This window comes from Helicoverpa zea, chromosome 24 (genome assembly GCF_022581195.2).
Source record: "Helicoverpa zea isolate HzStark_Cry1AcR chromosome 24, ilHelZeax1.1, whole genome shotgun sequence".
Lineage (NCBI taxonomy): Eukaryota > Metazoa > Arthropoda > Insecta > Lepidoptera > Noctuidae > Helicoverpa > Helicoverpa zea.
The window spans coordinates 61,563-86,320 of NC_061475.1; the positions used below are offsets into that span (position 1 = coordinate 61,563).

The window sequence follows — 24,758 nt, forward strand, 5'->3', positions numbered from 1 at the left end:
GCGGTAATATTGTTCATTCCATTGGCAAAACTACAAGGCGTACATAAAACGTTAGTTCCTGGTTATAAAACTTTATTTATTTGTTTCCATGAATTTTCTCTATCCGTCTCAATAATTATATTTTACAAAGCCGACCTTGCGCAAGACGGCTGGCAGGAGCTGGATGCGAGAAGCTGAAAATCGATCTCAGTGGCGTGCACTTGGAGAGGCTTATGTCCAGCAGTGGACTGCGATAGGCTGATGATGATGATGATGACAAAGCCGACATCCTCTAATCACTGGGTTTGTCCCGGTTTAGTAAGAATATTCGCAGGCCTCAATTTGCACAAATCATCCCTCAAACAGGATTCTTGGTTTACAATAAACTAAAAACCCTTGCACAAAAGGCTCTGGCAATCATCAAATTAAGGGTCATTAAAATTACACACCTGAACTAAAATTATAGCCAAACATATGATAGAAAAAAACAAACATCGATTATTATATATCGATACTCTATCATCATCCTCCTACCCTTATCCCAGTTTGACCCTATGTTGATAATTGTTCAAATTATTCTAGGAAAAGATGAACAGTCGAACAGTTACCCACATTAGCGCGTGTATTCTCAGTAAGGCGATTAGTGCGCTAGATACAATAGGCGTGTCCAACGCGATCAGACGGTCAGACGGACAGATTATATTAGTTCTCGTGTCCTTGACTGTAAGTTAACCTTGATCTATGTTCCTGTATGTCATGGATATGTCTCATGTCTCATCTCCTAAGAGAGTGTATTTATTTGCGTAAAATACGGAATTTACTTATGTATTTTCTACGAGTGCACAATCAAAGGAAATGCCTTATTTACATTGAGTATCCATCATATTATTTTAAATGATATATGCGCGCAACATTGCACACCTAATCAACTCTTTCAAAGTTTCAAATGTCAGACGACAATAAAATTTTACTGTAGAGAAGATTCATATAGGTAAAGTATAAGAATACCAAACACCTACTGATAGTTGAAATACGGTTATTGAAGTGGCACCAAACCTTCATACATAATCTAAACTTGAACACCTAAAGAGGTATACTGGCCATAGGCCAGTATCCTTCACCCCTCACACATTCGGGCAACCTTTCAAACTAAGGAATCTGGCTTTTGATTTACGACTAGAGCAGGTAAAGACTTAGAGTTGCCGAAAGTCTAGACTAGCTTCCTATGTGATTAGCGAGCGCCGCCGGGAGCGCTGCCTGTATGCGAGCGAGTAATTACCGGCGGGGACCACGGGCCGGGGCAAGATGTAAGCGATTAGCGGGGAAGGGAAATAGCGTTAAATGTAGCGTTTGTGGGCTTAGTAGCCATTAAAATTGCTTACACGTTAATCTATGAAAAATAAATACCTAACTATATATTTCAACAACAAGCAAACTGAAGAATCGTCTTAAACAGTGCATGAATTATGTTGCGTGTACTTTTCGCAACCTTGTTATATTGCGGGAATGTAGATAGATCCAAATCTTATAAGGAAGTGTTTTTAGGAATTTATAAACATTGGAGCGAAGCAGTATTCAGCTGCACGCTAACGTGTGTGACTTAAACCACATCTAAATTAACTCAGAATTCATAGGATATCAGGACACGAACATAAATCAAACAAAAACTGACAACCAGTGCATTCAGCTAATCCTCACAAGCCGCTGTTTTTGTGGCCACACCGGGTTTTTGTGGCCCCACACATAATGCAGAACTTATTGCTCGAACTCGTTGATTGCTTTGAATATATTCATCGCGATCGTGAATTAATGCAATTTTAATAATTGGATATTTATTGTAATAGTCGACTTCGCTAATAAAGTAATGTGAGTTGTGTGGAGTGTCGTGTTTACATAATTTATGATTATCGCACATTTTACATTGTAGGTTTTATTGTGGGACATAATGATTTGAATTTACACGTAAATATTATCAGTGGTTTGTTCATAAGTCTGTCGTTATTAGTCACATAATCATTAATGTCGCGCTTACTTTGTCTGAGTGGTTTACTTAGCGCCAGCCGAGTGAAACTGAAACTATGAAATTTATTCGGAATGGGAGGTGAGGCTAATTTTGTACTTACGATGGGCTTTAAAAATGTATTTACGAATAGGTTTTAGGTAACTTCAAGCTAAGAAAAGCTGTTGATATCACGGCAATCGTATCATATTGGCATACCCTTAAATTCTTAAAGACAAGAAATAGCGATTAGACTTAACTCTATGAGTGTGTCTGCACTATAATATTTCCTATGTAGTTGGCTAATCACCATAAATGTTTAAATGGATAATTATTTTGGTTCACAGAAGCGTCATTGTCTTATTTCATAAGCGTTTTATTTCTGAAGTCACGCGACATTAGCGAATATTAACCGTTTGTTGTTTAATTCTAAAAGATTGAATGTCTTGTACATATGCATATTATCTAGCTACATATAGAGTTGATGTGCAAACGCCGCCGCCATATAAAGACATCTCTATTTATATCGCTGCAGTTGTTAAATTGCGCAAAAACTAACAAACTGGACGCGTCTGATGAAAATATTGGTGAGACAGCCAAGTTCGAGAACATTTTGGTTTTGAAATGTAAAAGATGCTGAGTAAGGTAGTTGAAATTACACTCTCTCAACAAGGTTTTTATTCAATAGAAATAGACATAGAAAACGTTTATTTGTAAAGAATGTAGGTATAAAGAATACTTCAGAATTGTGCATATTAAAGTAATTCAAAGTAGCAAACACGGATATCCTTCAACCATTCTACGTAAATTCTATTCTAAGAGTTAAATATAAATTGACGCAAGTTTCGTCGAACTTGGCAGTGCTCTCCCGTGCCCCCAGTACCAGTTCCAGCTACAAGTGCATGATACACGACAGTTTGTTTGATTTATTTCAGCTCCATCTCGATTCGTTGAAAAACATGAAATGTCAGTTTATATCGAGCGCGCCATGCGATATCGACGAAGCCATACTCGTCATTATACATAGTAGGTAGGTACATGATTTATTATAATATCTGCATATGTATAGTGATATGCAACTATACTGACAAGCATTTGAAATGAGTTTAGGTCACAATAACTAAAATGAAATGTTGATTTTAGGAAGAGTTGGAGTAGGTATATACTCGCCTTTGACAACAAATCTAAATACATTCCTACTTATGTACATCTATGGTATAGGTATGCAATTTCTTTATAAGATTGCAATTCAAAGTAGTTACACTGTGAAAATGATTTTGTCATAATTTTCTAAGTTTATTTAAACCAGTCAACTTTAAAATTAATTATAATCGTGCTAATGTAATCACAATGTAGCATGAGCATTATTAATGATATTATGTACTATCAAGCTTTTGCGAAACCAGTGTACGAAAAAACCAAAAAAGCCATACAGAGAGTTCAAAATGCGTGCGTCCGATTCTGTTATCCTGTCCCTAAGCGTGCTCATGTCACGCCGTTTCTTAACGATACAGACACCTTAAAAATGGAAGCTCGTAGAAAAATACATCTCGCGTGTCTGGTACATAAAGTTATTTTTAAGAAAAGGCCAGCATACTTGTACGACAAGCTCGACTGGGTTAGGGACGTGCAGCAGAGATGTACCCGCAGGAGAGAAGCAAATAAATTAGTTATACCTGCTCACAGAACGGCTCAGTATAAGGGAGGGTTTAAATACTCTGCTACCAAGATATGGAACGATCTACCCCCTCCCCTTCGCAGTAGTATGTCCCAGGTGACCTTGAAAAAACATTTGAGTATATTATTTTTAAATAAACAGAAGTCAGAGTAACAACCTCCAAATAATATAATGTCAGTCATAATACCTCCTAGTATTATTTATCATAGTATTTTTCATGTTTTTATTATATTAAGATCATAAGTTCTTGTAATGTTTTCTTTTTTGTCAAATTCAGTTTAATGTGTGTTTTTTTTTTGAAGGATAAGTGCTTTTCATTTCATTTTTTTTTTTATATAATTTCATTTCATTGTTTTTTTTTTAATTTCGTGTGCGCGCAGATGTGTTATATGTTACCTCAACAGTCAGGGGCCATCTGAAAATCAGTGCTGTGCATTAGCACAGCATATACTGAGATGGAACCCTTGCTACGCTGTATTTTTTTTGTAAATGTATATTTTTTTGTGTTCATGTGTGTGTAGCAAAATAAATGGTTTAAATGGTTTAAATGGTTTAAAGTTCTGTGACTCTGTTATTAATAACAATATGAATTCTGTCAACTTAATACTAAGATATGTAACCCAAACTTGAGCAGAACTCATCTGTATTGCATTCACATTAGTTCATTACAAGTAGATATTATCTCACTATTATATTATCACTGTAGATATCAGTAATTGACCCAGTAATTAGCGGTGTTTATTATAGTGATTTGGTGAGCACATCTTTATATCCTAGCCTGCGTTTTGTAACGTAGTCGTCATATTAAACAGAATGCAGGATACTGCTATAAGCTGCTAAACGTCTGAGCATGTGCAAAGCTGTTGATAGCTTTGAGTACAGATAAGAGTTGTGTGTAATAAAAATCTCTACTTATGTTTAAAAAATAACGAATTTGATTTCAGGTTTGCTTGAGCGCGTTAAACTCAGAAATGACTGGGTCGATTTATATTTCTTTGATGATGATGATTTTTAATTCTTAAATTTAGCGTTTCCTGTGACCAAAAGGGCTGGATATTTCATTTGAAAGAGAATAGGCATTACTATTTAACGAAGCAATGGTACGCAGAATCGATCGATGCTCCCACTTATATATATATATATATCTTTCTCAAAGGATAAATAAAGGCTATATATATATATATATAGCATACATACATACATAAAATATACATATGTATATAGTTACAAAAAATATACATATGAAATATTATATATATATATATAACATTTACGTATCACAACTATTTATCTTAACTGTGTAAACTTAATTAATTTAATATTATAACTGTGACCCATTAAGAACCTCTTTTTGAGTAAAGGCCTCCTCCATGACTTTCCAATTCCCTCTATCCGTCGCTTTCCCACTTATAACCACTTAAAAATCTAGGTAGTCTAAAAATTATCTCCAAAAAAAAACATTCTTGATAGACGTTTATCTAAACTTAATCCATCACAATTCACAGTTGGATCAACAATCCTATTTTAATGGTGAATCACCTTGACCTTCTCTACAGAGGTGATTGCTCTAACTCATCCACTAGAACACGCGGTCAACTCACAGTTTTTGTACATCTTAGTAACGGGACCAGCGTGACCTGCTACAAACAATTGCTAGTGCCTAGGTATCGTATAGGTATTACATTGAATATGTTTTTGTATTTGTGAAATACGAGCTCTGTTTTTGGTTTGTTTGAAATGCTCGTGCTTCAGTAATTAGATGTGTGAGAATTCGGTATTAAATTACAAAATATACTAGATCACGTTTAAACCTCCTCTAGTATATTATGCATTCATGTCAAGACATAACGTCTAGAGGTAGCTATTTATATCTTAATAAAAAATATTTTTTGTATTGTGCATCATTTGACGTAGGTACCTATTACACGTGTATAACAAGCTTCGCAGTCACAACCTATATTTAAACTCACAAACACAAATCAAAACTAAGTTTTTTCTCTAATAGACATCAAGATATCAAATACAAATTAGTGCTCTGTTACCGAGCGGTACGCACGAGGTATCAATAAAGCTGTCTGAACTGGAAATACATTCGTCGAAATGAAAAAAAAAAAACAATAATTACAAGTCTATGGTTCCTAGAAAAAATGGCCATCTTTATAGATCTGTCAGGTGTTCAAATTAGTCAGTTAGTTTAATGAATAAAGTCTGGCTTCGAGAAGTGCGGGAATAACGAGCTCTCGTAAAACTAATAAATAAATTATTGATGTTCGCGAACTTGGCTCGCGCACTATTATTACACGTTTTTAGAAGCGCGTGTATTTGCATTTATTATTAGAGGCAAATTGGTCTTTTTGTGATAAAAAATAAGATGGATAATCTTATCTGCTTATTCGTTAACAAAAAGGAAGACTGTGATAGATTTATAACTTAAGTTTCATGATCCAAAACCATGAATCCCATACTTAAGAATACAAGTGGGAATTTCTAGATCCAAAACTTAAATTTTGATCATAAAACTTCATTAATTAGTCGAGACACAACACCTAATCAAGTAACAACCACCTCTTTAACTTAAGTTCTTCAGTAACTCAAGTTACTTTAAAACAAGTCAGTTTGGCACTAATCGAACAGCTCCGAAGGGGCAATAAAACTGATATTGCAAAGTACAAGACGCGTACGAACATAAAACTCAAAGGTTGTCATTGTTATGCAAGGCGGCAAATTGGACAGCGCCGACATTTAGCGCCTTGTAATTGATCGTAAAGTTAACGTGGAGATGAGAAGGATCCAACTAATCTCTTCGTGGAAATACGTAATTGGCGTATAAGTAGTGTGACGGTGATTTCGTAAATAACTTATCGCTCTGAAGTTAAAAAGAAGATTGCGCAGTAATGTTTTTTCCTAAAGTTTAATCATTACCCAGTCAGCAGCTGGAAATCACTTGCTAAGGCTATCATCCCCTGATTTGTTCACCTTTAACTACCTAATAGATTAGTATGTAAAAGTCAATCGCCATGAGCAGAAACCTCTATGTAAAAAACTGCTAAGTCTTCCTTTCTAGTTGTTTGAATCCTCTAGGGTTTATACACTTTAGGCTATCGAATAAGTAGCACGCTACTAAACAGCCTCTTTCCACATTCCTGGCGTGAGAACTCAATAGCTACCGTAACTACTTCGATGGCTAATAAACTTGTTGTTTATGTTTCCTCTCGGCCATCACTTCAATTATCAAACGTCAACACCCGACCTGTCACCGACCTGTCATTTTGACAGATGACACGCTGTCACCCGTGTTGACTGTCAATTGCTGTGTTGTGATTGGAAACAAATAATGTAGATGTTATTGTATGGTCACCGTTAGCGCGAAAATATTAGGTTTAGTGTCAAATTCTTTGATACGAGTCTTGAGTAGCGTGGTTAGGCTGCCTGTACAACGGCAATTTTGCTATTTGTAGGATTGTATACCTATTCTATGTAAGTCAACGTGAGCTCGTTGGTTGGTTCTGTTTTCAAGTTAACTTATAATTTAGATAGTGGCGTTTATCATGGAAATGCCATTAAGGATACAAGCTTTTGAAATATAAGGTCTCAAAGATAGTCTCCCGTACCATTAATATAATCTAACAAATGGTTCAGCAACCCATACGAGTATGTAATGCATTAAATAGCGCAATATTTCTAACATATCGCGCATCACAGCCTGTGCCTGCGATTGAAGCTGAACTATAGCGCAGCGGCTGATGCCATCAGAATGTAGAACTGATGGACCTGCCCCAGAGGAATGGATGGGGACTATTCATTATATTGAACTGCTTCCAAGGCAATAGATATTTTACTATATTTTCTAGAATAGTGTAATCATTAATTTTGAATTGGAATATTGGATTAGGTATTTACCTCAAACTAGCAAGAAACTCCACGAATATACGTTTTGACGGCTTCAGTACAGAAAAAAGCACTGCATCTTTTTTTAAGAATTTCAGATAATTGCTATAATAACGTAACTGTCAAAAATAATTATACACGTGAAATAAAGTGAGTTTGTAACCGGCCTAAATAATTCGATTGGATTATGACAGTGTATCGAGTCGATGATTTGTTTATGACGTACTTTGATATTATTTACGAGCGAGTCGCCCGGCTGTCAGCTCCGACGGTCACTTCATTACAAAAAATAACATTTATGGCCATCATTAAATATATAATTTGATTCGGATGCCATGTTCGTTGTAAGGAGCGGAACATCGTTGGTTTTCAACTCAATATGTTTTAGTTTATAGTGCCTAACAAGCCTACACGAATACAACTCGTCATAGATCACATTCATATTATTTTAATATAGTAAATTATAATTGACAGGCTTGGCTGCTTAGCATGCGGGCGTGGGTTCGGTTCCTAGGTCGGACATAACTCTAATTGGGTTACACTATCACCAATTTCTCAACAACACCCTCCTTCGTGTCAAATTGATGTTTGTGAAATTGTTTCCTTTTTAGTTATAGTAAATTGACATACATAGCATTTTGCATACAAATGAGTATTTTCTAACTAAAATAGAATTCTAGAATAGTTGAATTGTTTCAACCATTGTTTGATGGATTGATCCAGATCTCGTCCAATAATCTGGATAGATTTTTCGACTTTTTTGAGCGAATATATTATTTATGACCCTACGAAAGTCCAAGTTACAGAGCATCATATATCGATAAGTACATTCCTCATTAATATAGCTCGTATATGTATATCGAATAAAAAAAAAAAAAAAAAAAAAAAAAAAAAAAAAAAAAAAAAAAAAAAAAAAAAAAAAAAAAAAAAAAAAAAAAAAAAAAAGTCGTGGTGGCCTAGTGGGTAAAGGACCAATCTCTCAAGTATGAGGGCGCGGGTTCGATCCCAGGTCAGGCAAGTACCAATGCAACTTTTCTAAGTCTGTATGTACTTTCTAAGTATATCTTAGACACCATTGGCTGTGTTTCGGATGGCACGTTAAACTGTAGGTCCCGGCTGTCATTGAACATCCTTGGCAGTCGTTACGGGTAGTCAGAAGCCAGTAAGTCTGACACCAGTCTAACCAAGGGGTATCGGGTTGCCCGGGTAACTGGGTTGAGGAGGTCAGATAGGCAGTCGCTTCTTGTAAAGCACTGGTACTCAGCTGAATCCGGTTAGACTGGAAGCCGACCCCAACATGATTGGGAAAAAGGCTCGGAGGATGATGTATATGTATATCGAAGCGCGCGAGCACGCACTCGCAATATTTCCGCGCTATCTCACGCACGGCTCGCAAAGGGCACGCGCCATGGAGCATGTGACGACAGAGATCGTAACACTCGAGTATCATATTATGTGTAATGTAGAAAAAAAATACTAACTTCGAATTGAGATAAGAATACCTCTCTTTTTTTGGAAGTCGATTAATAAAGCAGGTTTCAAGTAAGCATACAGATGATGTTAATTTTGATGTTTATATGGCCACTGCAGCGGCCAATGTGTTACCTATGCAAAAAACAATTTTTCTTGGCCATTGAAAACCTTGTAAACAATATTAACGATTTAATTGAAATTGAATGAAACATGTAATTAATACTACACAAACTTTGAATCTCTCTACGGTACATTCATTGGAAAGTTCATTCTCCATCGGCTATCTAATCTTGTAAGGTGAGTAGCGGAGGCTTCGACGCACATAAATAGTAACTCTAGTGTTATCTACACAAGGTCAACGTCCCAGTTCCACAATAATTATGTAGCAGATAATACGGTGCTACCCTCCGAGCTATCGCGCTAAGTTATTGCTTGCCGAATCACTCCGTGTTTATTGGCACTACGAGTGGCCCGCTTTCCCCACATAAACACCTACCGTGATTTGATTGAAACAACTCAAGTGCGTGTTGAACACGATTAACTGGGAACTCGTAATCACTCACAACTGTCGTAAATAAGCTTTGTGTACAGTTCCCAGTTGTATCGACACCAGTCCCCAGTTCTATCAGTTTAAATCATGTTTTTACGAGTCGTTCGCCCAGTTGCGGACAGATTATTGTTGATCTAGTTTCTTGTAATGTCTGTTTTTAGGGAAATGTTATTCAGAGATGTAGTGCAAATCCTCAATTCATTTGTATTTAATGGTACACCATCTTATTCCGGGAACATGTCCGATACCTAGGAAATACAAACTGTTGGAGTTCTATCGAATGTTCTCATTAATTTGCCATGCAAGATGCAAGTCTTCCTCGAGATTTTGAATTTATTCAATCAGAAAATACGATTTTTATTACATGTAACTCGAACATTACAAGCGGAATGTGGGTGTAGCTCCTACAAACTATAATACATCAGGTAGCTACTCTTGTAAAGCTTAGGAAAACATGAAGTTATGTTGTTTGCGTAATGCACGGTTTCATCTATATACCGTGACACGTGGGTGCATTTACAAACATTTCATAAATCTCTAATATGGACAAATTACATGATACGCGAGACTAATGCTCACTCGTGGAAGCGTTTGTTTGGCAATGAGCGTGGATTATCGGCTTGTTCCCAACTGCTCCACAAATTCCTTCCCAACGGATCTACAGTGAAAAAAAAAACAATTATTTTAAAATTAATAAATCCATCCCCCTAGCTCCAAGATTTTAAGTAGGTACAGAGACGTAATTTTGATGTTCTTCTGACGATAAAAACAATTTTTTGGTGCCATGTGGAAGGAATTTGAAGGTATGTTTTAAGTTATTTATTTTGTTCTATAACATTTTGGACCGAAGTGGAAAATTTTTATAAAAACTTTGTTAATAGAAAACAATGGGTTTGGAGTAGATGGGAACTAGCCGGATTATTGGCAGCCGATCACAATATTGTAGGATTACATATAATCGGATTATCCGAGTTCACCTCTATCTCAAGATTACACACAATATCGCCATGTTGGAACTTAATCGATTGATTCATTGACTTAATTCGCAATACTTGAGGGATTAGTGACGGACTTATTAATTTTACGGTCGTTAGAATAAAATCTGGCAAATTGATTATTATGTTGGGCAGCTATGACATTGTTGAAGACGAAAATAACTTTATGAATTCATCATCTTCATTCTATAGAAATGAGTGTGGAAAACCCCGTTATGCAAAAATATTATATCTGTACTTTACTGTAGAAATGATCAGCTTTGGATCATTGTTCTAAATTGCCTCTGTATGCGGTATTGATCATCAGTATACATAAGTATATACATAGGTGTGTGTGTCACATTATAACCAACAGTAGTATGTCGCGTGGGTTCCGTCACTCCTCATCGAAGATATGATGGATGGTAATGACCACGTGATGCGCCCACGCATAGACGTACATGTCATATGCTGAGAGAATAGGAGGAGTAATTGGGTTAATAGGTATTGCGAAAAAAGTTGAGGAAATGTTAGGTTTTAAGCGACTTTCCAAAAAAGAGAATGTTATTAATTCGGAAGTTTTGTCAGCAAGATTTCGGGAAAATAATGTTACATAAACCAGCTAAGTTTGAAATAGCATTATGCCTGTCACAATCATTATTTTTTTCCGCTCTAGTATCCTCTAAAACTCCATTAAGTAAACTGTGATTATACAAAATTACTCTTCAACAAATAAAATAAATGACTATTTTAGAACAATGTCACAGATGTCGTAAAAGTTAAAAATGCCTCAAATACCTCAAACTTGCGATGCTATCTAATCCGTCAGTTGGTCGAGCACGTCGGTAATGAGAGACTGCGCCTAGTTGTTATTCTGTGGTCATCCCACATCGCAATTCAGGTTTGTACATCATATTTTGAATGTTTTTGGAATTAACTGGACTGGTCGGACAGTGGGTCATTTCATATGATGTATTGTTGTTTGTCTGGCGGAAATAAGATCTCCTGCTGAACTTTATTTTAAATCAGAATACCCAGGTTCTGTTATATTTATTTTTCCCTGTATAATTAGGGTTCAATTGAATCACTGAGTCTAGTTTTAGTGTAAATATGTATATTGGGATAGCAAAACCTTAGTGACCTTAGGATTTTTATATATTTAGCAAGAAATAAATAGAGGAGATAGTCCGTAGTCAGACGAATCTAGATTACTAACATGTTAATTCCCACACAAACAGACATAAGTTTTAATGAACCGCCAATCAAGCAATGCTCGTAAACTATACAATGTAACATCGACGCTGTATTTGGTAAGTTTGGGGACGTTACCAAATCGGCGCAGTTTACTGTGGTTTTACTGCCAATTAGATGAAAAATACATGACACAGAGTAAGGAAATACAGTAGGTATACAAATAGACGAGTGAACCAACCAATCATTATTTTAATTCTGTATGACAGCGTCACTATCTCTCAATATTAATAGTGAAGTACTTCGCTACTGTTTCAGTCCGACTTTTCATGCGGTTTTCACCAACAGATAGAGTGATTCATAAGGAGAGTTTAGATAATAGACCGTTACATATCTTAGGCATACGGGCCCCTTAGTCAATAATGTGTGATTCACAAAATACTTTTTGCTTGAACATTATGAAACTAACAGCTTTATCTACGCTGCAACATAAAATCCACAAATTAATAAAATTAAATTCAAACGACTTCTCCGTCATTTTCCTACATTCAGATTGTCATTGGAATAGCTCATTAATAAAGTAATATTTTAATTAATATAGCATAACGTTCTGCCCATTGGCTTCGAGCGACGGGTGGTCCAACATTGTACCAACTTGACCTTAAGATTCATACATTCTTAATCAATTACGATTGCAATAAATATACCGTTTCCTCTTTAAAATAAAGATATCACTATATTTTACAATCTAATGTTTAGTTTGATGGACGCGTGTTGTATTAATAAGCCGTTAGCAAGAAGACAGGTTTCGTTATGATTTGTGATTGTGTGTCAAATCGCGGTTTTGCCAATCGATGTCAAATCAATTTCGTTTTTGAGGATTTTTAATTGCCTTATTGGAAATTCCCTCAAACGATACAATCGGTGTTACCACATCATAACTTGCATCGGAAAACAAATCTCGCGGCTTTTGTGTACGAGTATAATAGCCACGTAGCAAAATTAATAGTTGTTGATTGAAAGAAGACATCACAATGGCGCCTATATAAGTTCATAATGTATGACACTTGGAAAGTACCGATTAGAGTAGAAGCTGTCTAATAGGTAGGAAAATTCTAGGCAAGATGCGACTTGAATGTTAGTGTTCAAAAAATTGAGAGGCACCATGTAAGATTAGGTACCAAAATCTGAATATTCACTAAGTAGGTCATGAAAACGTTTACAAGAAACGAACTCCACATGATTTCCTGCTGACAGAGGCTTTTACCGTAACTGTGATTAATCAATTAATTAGTAAATGCTAATTAGCTAATTAAAGTTTTGCTAAAGTAAATAATGAATAACTTTATGCCCCTGATTTGTAACAATTTTATGATTTATCGCGAAATTCCTCAAAAGCTGTTATTTCTCAAACGAACGGGTTTTTCCTAGGCAGAGCTAAAAAATATAATGAGCCAGATTTGGAATGTCGCTAATGAATTGAATCGCTAAGTTTTGCTAACGAACTTGTTTTACTCATAACACAGTTATTTTAAAAGAATTCCAAAATTTTGTCTTGTCAAAAAAATAGGAAGTCGAACTACAATCATTACGATTTTGAACAATATGTAAAATTCATCAGATGTACATAAAGACAAAAGTCTAACATTTGCGCCGTTTAAAACGTATAATGCAATAGTGACTTTATATTAAAACTCAACTGATTTTGTTGTAATTTAGACGCATCGAGATGGAGTTAGGTGATACCTATGAGGCGCATATTGGCTTCTTACAGTGTGAGCGTTTCGAGACATATTGGAACAATTTCATTAGATAGCCTTATACATATCCACTTTTTGACATTCAAGCCTTAAAAATACATACATATATTTTTGAAGTCAGTCGAGTCTGGCTCGCATCACTAGGCGCATGCCCCGGCGTCGCTTCCGCAAACATTCGCGAACATATTGAGAGTTTCCGCGAATTACATAAATACTGCACATTCTATGCGCTGATCGCTTTATTGCTGTCCTGGTTTGATTCCTACCAGTGCATTTAGTAGAACTTTTCAGCTAACAGGAATTACTCAAAATATTAATTGTCGATGGCTAATGACATAATGAGCTGGGATTACGTTAGCAAATAAAATTATTTTTAATGTAGTACTAAAACCGTTTTCCGGTAATTTTAAAGTTCTGAGAAAACCTTAACCAACCATATACGAGTATTTATGATGAATCATGTTGATGGCCAAGAATTACTAAGTAATTCCATTTATTTTTTAATTAATAGGTATATTAGCACACTCATAAAGTGTTATTACCTCATCAGGCGTCCTGTCATTCAGCTAATAAGGCGTGAAATGATCCTCCGAGCTCTGAGAGACGATTGTTCTTCCGAAACGATTTCATTCATAATGACTTTGTATATCTGCGTAACATTGGCAATTATGTCTCAAGGACGATAAGGAGGATGCCTGTTGCATCAGATGTAGGGTGCTGTATGTTTATTTCCACTTAAAAATGCCATAATTATTGTACAATTCTAGTTTTAAGAAAATCAAACCATGTAACGTTTCACAAAATTTATTTTCACGAAGCCGATAATGTGCATATCATTCAATCAAACTAATAATTTTGTATTGATAATATTTTCCTGTTAATGCAATATTATAATTCGATAGCTTTAAACTATACAGATTACGAAGTCTTTCTTAATATTTCACTCTGTCATTTTAAATCAAATGTAAGAACAGTCTTTATCAACTCGCGAATTATCGACTCGAAAGACTTACAGTTATAGTTGCCGAGAGAAACGCTCGATACAACTCCGTTAATCGATACTCTAAATCGATCATCGTATCAATAATGGACGTTATCGAGTGGAACCTTATCGAGCACTTTGTGTCCTGACTGAACGGCCGAGATTTACACAAATTGAATAGTTTGGGCATGCGACAATATATATTAGTATCGGTTGATTATCGCGTCGGAATAGAAAGCGGAATCGATTTACGGCCGGTATCGATACTGCGCTAATTGTAATGGCTCGCTCGTTACCGTTGTCATGCTGACAGCGAGACCGGGTTCATGATCAATGAATGTAAGTTCAATAACAAGGATATTAAACCAATGAGATATGAAAGTTCATAAAGGTATTATATATAATATTTGTGCTTATAGTGATTGCCCAGAAGACATGTGGACCTGTGAAGAATATGACCATATTCAGAGCTGGCCATGAATACCATTACCAATTTATTGCTTATACATGCATCTGTGCGTACTTTAACTAATAATATTAGGTTAAGTTGACTCTACAATATCTATTGGATATCTAGTCCTTTTGGATCATCTATTGGTATCCCTATATTGGCCACTAGTGTAGTAACAAAATCAGGATCACTACATACACTTGTTCTATCTAGCTCTCTGACTAGTATTGTCTCCCCACCCCGCCGTCAATTCACCCACACCCCAACAGCATTGATTAAAGAGTAAAGTGATATTCCTCCCAATCTCCTCACATAACTAGAGCTTGGTATCAGGTGAGTCCGTCTCCGCAGTCAGGTCTGTGCTGAACTGCACAGATTAGCGCGCACTATCCGACATGCTTTATCTGTGCACTTCGTCGCCTTGTCTCGAGTACAGGAACAAATCAGAAGGACTAGGTTGAACAGTGGTGACATTTAAGTGACTGAATCATTAGTCCAAAATTATTTCAGTAGCTCTCCAGTAGTGTCAAATGTTTACTTATGTAGGAACAAACTGCCATTATCTATACTGATAAAGTTCCAAAACTACTAAACCAATTTGAAAAATCATTGCACTGTTGGAAAGGTACGCGAGTAACAAAAACTATATTTTGTCCCGGTGCGGGGAGTATTACTAATTGTTCTCCCGGGAAGCGGGTAACACTGCGGGAAAACCGCTAGTCTAGAATGATACATAGATTATATTTTCCTGTGATATAAGAGGATTGATTTTGTAGTCAAAATAATTAATTTTATTCCCACTCTGCTAGTGCAAGGATTAATTTTGTCACACTGTATGTAACGGTACTTCTGTGGTTACTGCCTCGTGTCGGAGATTTAGTGCAGCGTTAAGATTGATTTAGATCATAATGTATTGTGTCTCACGATGTTATGGTGACAGCTAGTTAGTGATACCTTCGCATTGTGTCGTCGTGAATCAGTGTTCTTGTGAAGATAGGGAAGAATATTTATGGTTGTATTCTTCAGTATTGGTCATAGATTGTTTCATCTTTTGGACCTTACTGAATAGCCTAACTTATTGTTATTGCAAAAAAATGTAATTGTATCGAAGTAGTGTGTGTTAAGGTATTAAACTTCAGCGGCGCAGCCACACACATTTTAATAGATTCCGCGACTTTTTGAAGATAATGTGCTCCGATATCGTCTATGGTTTGTTCTCATAAACTTTCAGTATAATCATGAACCGTCGCAACACGGCTTGATCTTTTCTCGGTTACCACAGTATTTTGTAACAGCAGAATTAACGACAGAACTTTGTTCATGAAAATACTTGTCACCTGCAACTAATTGTGCCGTACTTTATAATTATTCATTTCTTTATCTTGTAGCAGCTGTCACAAGAAAACGCTTGTAATTGAACAATATTATAACGCTGAGAGTACCCGCACACTGGAAACTTTTCGTCGGCTGATAGTTGGTTTGAGCTCACAAATTAGTATGAAGTTGAATGGTACTACGAACATTATAAAGATCAGGTATTCATCCGGTATCATACTGACTGAAAACTTATATGTGAATCGAGATTTTCCTTAATAAAAAAACATTAAAGTATTGTAAAAAAAAATGTATAAACTGATAAACGATTTATTTATTTATTTATAAAAAAATGCCAGACTTTGGGTCAACTGTCGGCCGACAGTTTAGTCTTTAGTGAGCTCGAGTGCTAATACATTTGTGTGTCAATAAAGTGGCAGTACGTTTGTCACTTGTATCTAGTAAATACTATTTGGCAATCGCAGAGAATTTATATGAATGATAGAAACGTGTGCTTTGGGGCATAAACTAACTTGTGTACCGTGGGTTAGTGCATGTCAAAGGGTTAAGTATTGAGTTTAGCGGCGTGTCGGCTCACGGTAATTGACAAACGGAAATATTAGCTGGCGGGCTGACAAAAGTATTTGTCACACCCAAAGATGTAGCAACGCTATATAAACTTGTAACGGAAAAGCTGCGTCATATAATTTTATTGCCTGCAAAATGAAATAATAAAATAATGACAGTAAAAATGTTATGTGTCTATTAAAATTGGCAATATTATGCGAATTCCAGGAAACTATAAATTGGTCTTAAAATAGTACATTATTCTAAGGTTTAGCTTAATTTTTGGTGAAAATCCAAAGTTTTCACGTGATCAGCAACACCTGCTAAGAGAAAATGAAATAGTGAAAATATTAGTAGCTCAATATCGCATAGCAGATTAGTGTGACATCTCCATAATATAGTAGCTGTATATTCGGTAAATTCCTCGAATTATACAAAATAAACAGACCAGTGTGTACTCGTTAATTGATCGAGAAGTTTGGCGTGTTGTGTGTTATTAATTACGCGTGTAGGTATTTACACGCCGCGTGTTTATTTATGCAGTAATTGAAACTTTATGTCGTTTTAATTGTAGGTGGGAGTAAATAGTGTAGCTTTTAATTTCGCTTTTTATTGCTAAAACTATTTTATAACATGCGGGTTGTAAATTAATTATACTAGAATGCAAATGTTAATTAATGGAAATAAATTCAAGATCTTTATTATATTAGTGGGAGGTTATCTATGAGTTTTAGATTTTATTTAAAACAAGAGATAAATTAATAAAAGCTACTGCAGCATAGTTTAGTTGTGACATCACTTAGCTTAGTTAAATATAAGTAGGTAAGTGCAAAAATATATATCGAAATTGTTACAAAAGTAGACGGATGGAAACTATTTCTTATTTTTCTCAACAGTCGGCTAAAAAGAAAGTAGGAAGTGGTCTAATCAGTGTGTTATCTAAATTGCATTGAGTAGTGTGGGGAAATGCTACAAATCACCGAGTTTCTATATTGACTGCAGCATCGAAGTTCAGTTGTCGATCGAGTTCTCACTTGTGGAGGAAACATTCGTTCAATATATTCTTCCTGTGTCAGGGATTAACAACATTACTCAACACTAGATTCATACATCAAAATTAAATTACCACTAGGTTAGTTCTGCAAATAACGAACGTCATTAAATATGTATGTGCATAAGCCTATGAAAGTGAATCAAAAGTTTGAGCCTATTAATTACTTAAGTACACGTATAAGTCACATATCAGATCCATGTAAAAACCAATCAAGAATTAACACTTTTACCAAAAAGAGCTCCTTTATATTGACAACCCCTGTCCATACACTCTGATACTTCGTGTTGTGACAAGCTCAAGTAATTAATTATTCGGTACATTAGCTCTGGCCGGTGCCGTGTATTAACTAATATCTACGTGTCACCCTATCTGCCGGGTACAGATAACATAGTTTTTGTAGTTGGAGGTGACAGCCGCGGGTGACAAGCGCGGGTGACAAGCGGCTTGAAAGAGATGTCGAAGTGTTTTGACTACGGATGATAGGAAAAAAAGGCTTAAACATGTGTTTGTTTGTCGGATAGATAGTGTTCGATAGTGTCCGGCAAGTCGGTGATTTGTTGCAGGATGAAGTTGTGTGCGTTAAGGTGTGAACTAAGAGACTTAACACGTGTAAGAGAGGCCGGTTTTCAATAGTCAACAGTGAATTATCATTAAAATTAAAATTGGGTTTTTTTGAAGTTTAAGTGATAGTCTAGATCCCTGTAAGTTCCAGGCTTGCTGGCTAGTTATGTGTGTTTCACCATTGAGGAAAATATTATGTGGGAAACGTGATTTTGGCCTGGTTGTATTTTATGTTTACAGATTTTGTCAATTTTCCTATTGCAATAAAATATCAAAGCAAAAAGCTATATGAGCTCACAGAGACTAATCTACCTATATATTCCAATTAAACAAGTTACTTTACGTATAATATAAACATTAATTAAATATCCCCTTCAAGACATATTCCCACGTAGAATCTAATCTAGCATTAGACATGATATCCATCAATTCTACTCACCTCTCACCAATCTAATCACTGCTCTGTCGATCTAGGCTTACAGGCACACACATATTATATATCTAGACTATATCTAGGCAAAGATATATAATGTAGACTATATCTAGATGGTGCACACATCGCATCCATTAATAATGAACATCTAGGACACATTGAGACATGGAATCTGTTACTGCGGTCTAACGGATGAAGTCGGGGTAAATCATTAGTTTGAGTTCAACTGAAACAGTTCGACGTGGATTAAATACATTTTATCTTTGAATAAGTTCACCTCTGACAATATGGTGACTTATATTTTGGATATAACAGGTTCTAGGTAACAAAAACTTCCAGCTTAGCTTATAGCTTTCATCTACACACCTCATCCTCTAAACAATGAAAGATTTTTTAAAATTCCTGACAAAACCGCGTTCAAGCTAACAAATCAATTTAGCCACATAAACACTTACATACAATAAAGAGGTTTAAATCACAAAGCTTATAAAACACCTTAGCAGTTGCATCAAGTTTTGTCCACGCTACACGAACAACTTGTATGTAGTCTGGTTCCATTTCCACTTTTTACCGACTGCGGCCGACATCAAAGAGAGTGTTACGTTTTTGCATGTACAACATAAACTAACGTTAAGATAATACTTAATCGGTAGTAACGGGTAAATCAGTAAGTTCTCACGACGAATTAATAGAGTGTTATCTTAGAAATGTTCTTAGTTAATAAATATAACTGTTGACGTTTAGCGGCGGATACGGCGTGTCGTCGGCGTCACGCGTCACTACATACATATTAATTTGTTACATTAATTGCGTATGCGATAGTTCAAGTTTATCCAGTTGGTAATTACAAATTAATAGGCAGGTTTCTTGGATTTCAGGGTTATGGATTTTGACCCTAGAATTAAAAATGAAATAGTAATTTGGAAAATATACATATCAAACTTTCTTGTCTGAAGTAATTTAAGACTTTCTCAATTAATAAAGCCTTTTTTGCTATGAGGAAAAAACATATAATACTTAATCGTATTACGCCATAATCGCTTTACTTCCAGATTATGTTTTAGATATCCACATGAAAAGTAAGATAGAACCATCTTTCTCCCCTAGCATAAAGAAAAAAAAACATCTTTCAACCCCGAGGTTTTAAGGAATTACATGTTATATTTTATTGAAAATTCTTCATTCATCAGCATTAATTCACAGGTTATGTATTAACATTAGCTGATAAGAAGGTGATGAATATCGCTATCTGTAGATAATTTACGATCTATAAACACATGCAAATGCTTTACAAGAGAAACATAAATAACGTGTATCTGCTACATTTATTCCGCCATTAAATATTAATTAACAATATCGGAGTCCGTCTCGAACATACAACATTTTGCATAGATAACACACTATTACAATAACTGTATTTGTTACGATTTTATTAGTTTCACATTATATAAACAGAATTAATTGATTATTATTCATTTGTATGTCAACTTGTCATTTCTCACGTTTTTAAGGAGGCGTTAAGATAATGATTTGAACCCAGGTGAATAGATTAAAGGAACTCCGATATGTTAGCAATCACTTAGGTATGTTAACTTTAAGTTACACTTATTATTTTCTCCAGCAAGAATCAAATCCCTTAAAATAAAACTAACATATTAACATATTTAGAGAATAGAGAAAATAAATTATCACAATAAAAATTATAATCAATTGTGTTTCAGCAATAAAAGTGAATTTACGTTCCATCTAAAACAAATATTCACTTGAACATCATAAGGCAATTTATCTCCTATTGTTTTCACAACAAAAGTACCAGTAACCCGACCTTAACTCTGTAGTTGCTATTACATCGCACGAGAACCGAATCCCACATAAATATCTTGTAAACCACTGGGGCACAAGATAGCTGCGGAGAGAAACGCGATACGCGAGTCGCGGGTTCGAGCCCGGCTGACACATAAATAGAATTAGCGAGTTGGTCACGACTTCGCTCGATAGTGTATCGAGGCTCGGGATCGAGTGCAGCCGCGGTGCAAGCTAGGCTAGATTATCATATTCTATGGGAATGTATTGCAATGGGGAATATTTAGTTACACAATAGTATTAAAAGCTTATTCTTTGTTTTTCTTTTATGAAGATACTCAATTCTAGGAATCAATGCATAATAATAAGTCTTTTTCATCCAGACTATAGTTATCGGCACGAATCTTGAGCTCTGACCTATGTACATCTGCGCAGAAGTGATTTATTAGCAAAGAACCAATCCTGAGTGACCACTTTAGCCCGCACAATCACCGCTTTAGCCCGCCCCCACGCCTCATTTCATACCACAAAAGGGACCCAATAAATTACTTCTGCGCAGGTGAAGGTTAGAGCTCAAGATTCGTGCCGATAATTATACGTAAGTTTATAAAACCCACAAAGTGACTTCAGGCCGACCCGGGAATCGAACCCGAGACCTCAGGCATAGCAGTCGCGCTTGCGACCACTAGACTAACTGGGCAGGTCATTAGCATACTTAACGAATATGTATGTACCGGATACTTGAAGTATATATTTAGCTGATAAGTTAGTTTAAACAAATAAAATCAAAGGTTGTATGTCACGAAGCAATAACGGAAAAACTATTAAAATATACGAAAATCAATGAGTGATTGATTGGAAATCGAAACCTGAGTCAGTTTGAACGACGCCGCGTGTTATCACATGGAAAAGCTTTCATATCCAAAACTGCTGATTATCGAATCAATTGGATTCCGTTATATAACAATATTAAGAAAAGAAATGTCACAGCGATTTAATTGCGGCGCGGAATGTAGCATGCATGTTAATGAAGTTACTGCCGACATTTGCATATACAATACATACATACATAATACTATATAGTACAGTGAATATCCGCGACTATCTCCTTTCATTTCACATTTCATACGAGTGCACCGAAATTGCATCAATTATAATATAATGCTTACAACTTTATGTTGCATAAGAACCTGAAAATATCTATTGTAAATAAAAAAACATTTTTGTTAACTTATACCTACTAACATAATATGATTAGGACTTAGATAAGCTCATGCTGTTTGTAAGAGTTTACTTGGATCTTAATTGAACATACTATACATATCAATAATCATTTTCAGTATTTATAAATGACATTTCATTTACCATTGAGCATTCGTACATATTGATGTATAGATAGAGAATAACTCTGTACTCTCGTGTAATATTGCACTCCAATTTTCTTCATTATGAAAAGATCGAGCAGATAAAATTGTGTATCACGCATTTTGTAGTATCCATAACGCATTACTTCTTCTTCCTCCTGCCGTTCCCATTACTACGCAGTATAATCCCTATGTACCTATGCTTAAATCTTTAAAACTAAGCATGATGATTTGAGTGATTGAAGAGGAAGGTTTATATGCGTTGCATGTAAGCAAGCATTACACGAGTGTGACAGCGACGCGATGCTGTTTGCTCATCACCTCTCGCGCAATACATACACTCGATTGCGATATTACAAGTTAACTAACCGCTGAGTATTAGTGACGATTATATATTTGTGTTACTGTCGAGATGTATCTTATAGGCTGCTTTTGAAATATTTGATGAACATTTTAGAGATATGCACAAAGAATATATTAATTATATCTGATATTCCAAAAAGTGTAGACAGTAACTTAAGTTTACTTAGTTATATTTAGAGTCCTATAAATATAGGCGAAGAATGACAATTATTTTTAGAGTTATCCTACAAAGTGTAACAAAGAAATGATTTACCCAATACAAGATTAAACCTACGACTCAAGTCTGCTAAACTACTGAGTAACAACTAAACCAACGAGTCAGTCTATTAATATTTTTCCTCCAGACATACAGATTATTTTATGACACAAATCAAGTCAGAGCCAGTATTAGAAACACTTAGTAAATTATCGCCATCGACAGCCGCAATAAGTCAACTACAACTTAAACTTAGATTACTTTAAACAACTAATATTTACTTCCCACGAAATAGCCAACTCGTCTGAGTGAACTCGATCACTCGGTTACGATATAATCGAATAATTTCTAATCGATACAAATGCGAGTGTTGGCAATAGAGAGTCGCATACGCAAAGGCGTAATGTGACGGAATTAACATTTAATATCTACGAGCTGCGGCTGAAATGATTTATGTCGAGCAGTCGAGCACTCGAGCACTCGAGCATTGGGCAATACCGAGAATGTCTTATTTAGTAGTGTGGCTGCTACAGATCGTATTGTTATGAGATCGCATCGATAACATTCAGATGTTGGATTTGTTCGAGTTTCCGAGCGATGTAATCGAATAGAAGTTATCGTAGATAGTCATTTGTTTATCGCTTATTATTCTGTAGATGGACAAATTGTCCGTTATTTATTGGATATGTAAACGTTATTTATTAGTTTAATTTATTTTTTCTATCATAGGACATAGTTTCGCCTATTGATTTACTCTCTCGCGATAAATTTTTTTGTTTGTCTGAAGCCAAATAAAACCTCGTTATAAGTTTAGCTGCAAATAAGACCCCCGTACCTAATAAACCCTAATTACTATTAATTGGAATAGTTAGTGTCATTTGAATTCACGATAGGTACTTGTATATTCATTGAAAACTAATCAAGTTTATGTTTGACACGTTTCATTAAAATATGACAGGCTCTAATTTTGTATCACCCAGTAATTTGGTTCAATCGTTATTTAGGCACAATTAACATTTCGGTAAAAAGAAAAAACTCTACAGTTAATGAGAAGAACAAACTTTTTTCACGTTGATTAATAAAACTTTTACTTTTTATACTTTTTAACGGTAGTTATATGATGTAAATACAGGTTTGCATCTAGTGTAAAGGTCATCAATCCAACGCTAATTCTAGTCATCCTACTAAAAATAACAATAATTTGTAACACCACACAATTATTTATTCTTCATACCTACGAATCATTTATTAAGAAATATAAATAAGAGTAATGTTAAAGAAAAAAAACTTACGAAAATTAACTCCTGAATATTTTCAGCTTCAACAAACAAAACTTTCAGTAAATAATTCTTAAAACTTTTCCCAAATAAAATTACTCAGGAAATCCAAAACTTTCAACTACTTATGGTACCAAAAAAAAAGTTCTTAAATTCACATCACAGTTCACACACGATTCGATGTCTCAATGTATCGAGAGGAGCGAGTATCGAGAACTCGGTGCACGTCCGTCGTGCGCGCGGCCGCAGCATCCACTGACGGACATCGAACACTGGACCAACATTACTCTAGGACAACACTGCTCCAAAACTATCACATAGATTATCACACATACATTACTGCTTTTCTTCATACTACAAAGTTTTACGTACATAGTGGGGCGGTAATGGATGTTGACTGAGGAAAAACTATCGTATTTTTTTTTTCAATTTGTTGATATGCTGTCTTGTAAGTATTACGCTTTTTTTAAAGCCATGTGTAAGTGGACACGAAAGCTCGTGCGTTTAGTTTTTGCTGCGGAAACTGTAGGGTGCTCGTTGTGTGAAACATTTTAACGAACGAGTTAGTGGTGCAGTTAGCACCCATGTGTTATAATGTAGAGTTGACTGTCATTGACGAGTTTATGGGAAAACGAAAGTATGTTGAATTCTTATATTTTTGTGAGGACGGTAAATAATGGTTTCGCAAAAAAAAAAACCTGATTTGAAACTATATTTTATTAACATTGCTAAGGTTTTTATTAGTTTTATCATATAGTTGTTTTGGGGTCTATTTAAGTATTTCCTATTTAAAATTGTTTCAGCTGGGAACGTTCTAGTGCCTAATTTTTTATAGATTGTTTTATTTGTTGTATCCAATTGCGATCACATATTAGTAAGAAACAATCTGACAAACAACTAT

The 24,758-nt window shown here is 35.4% G+C and overlaps 1 protein-coding gene across 1 annotated transcript in view; it reads right to left on the bottom strand.

The window, feature by feature from the left end:
• The window catches only part of LOC124642369 (protein Wnt-7a-like), a gene marked incomplete at its 3' end in the record, with an annotated part of 77,179 nt that extends 53,076 nt beyond the window's left edge, over window positions 1–24,103 (bottom strand). Inside the window, exon 1 of the mRNA XM_047180766.1 lies at window positions 23,873–24,103. The remainder of the gene's footprint in view (window positions 1–23,872) is intronic.
• Between the last annotated feature and the right edge of the window lie 655 nt (window positions 24,104–24,758).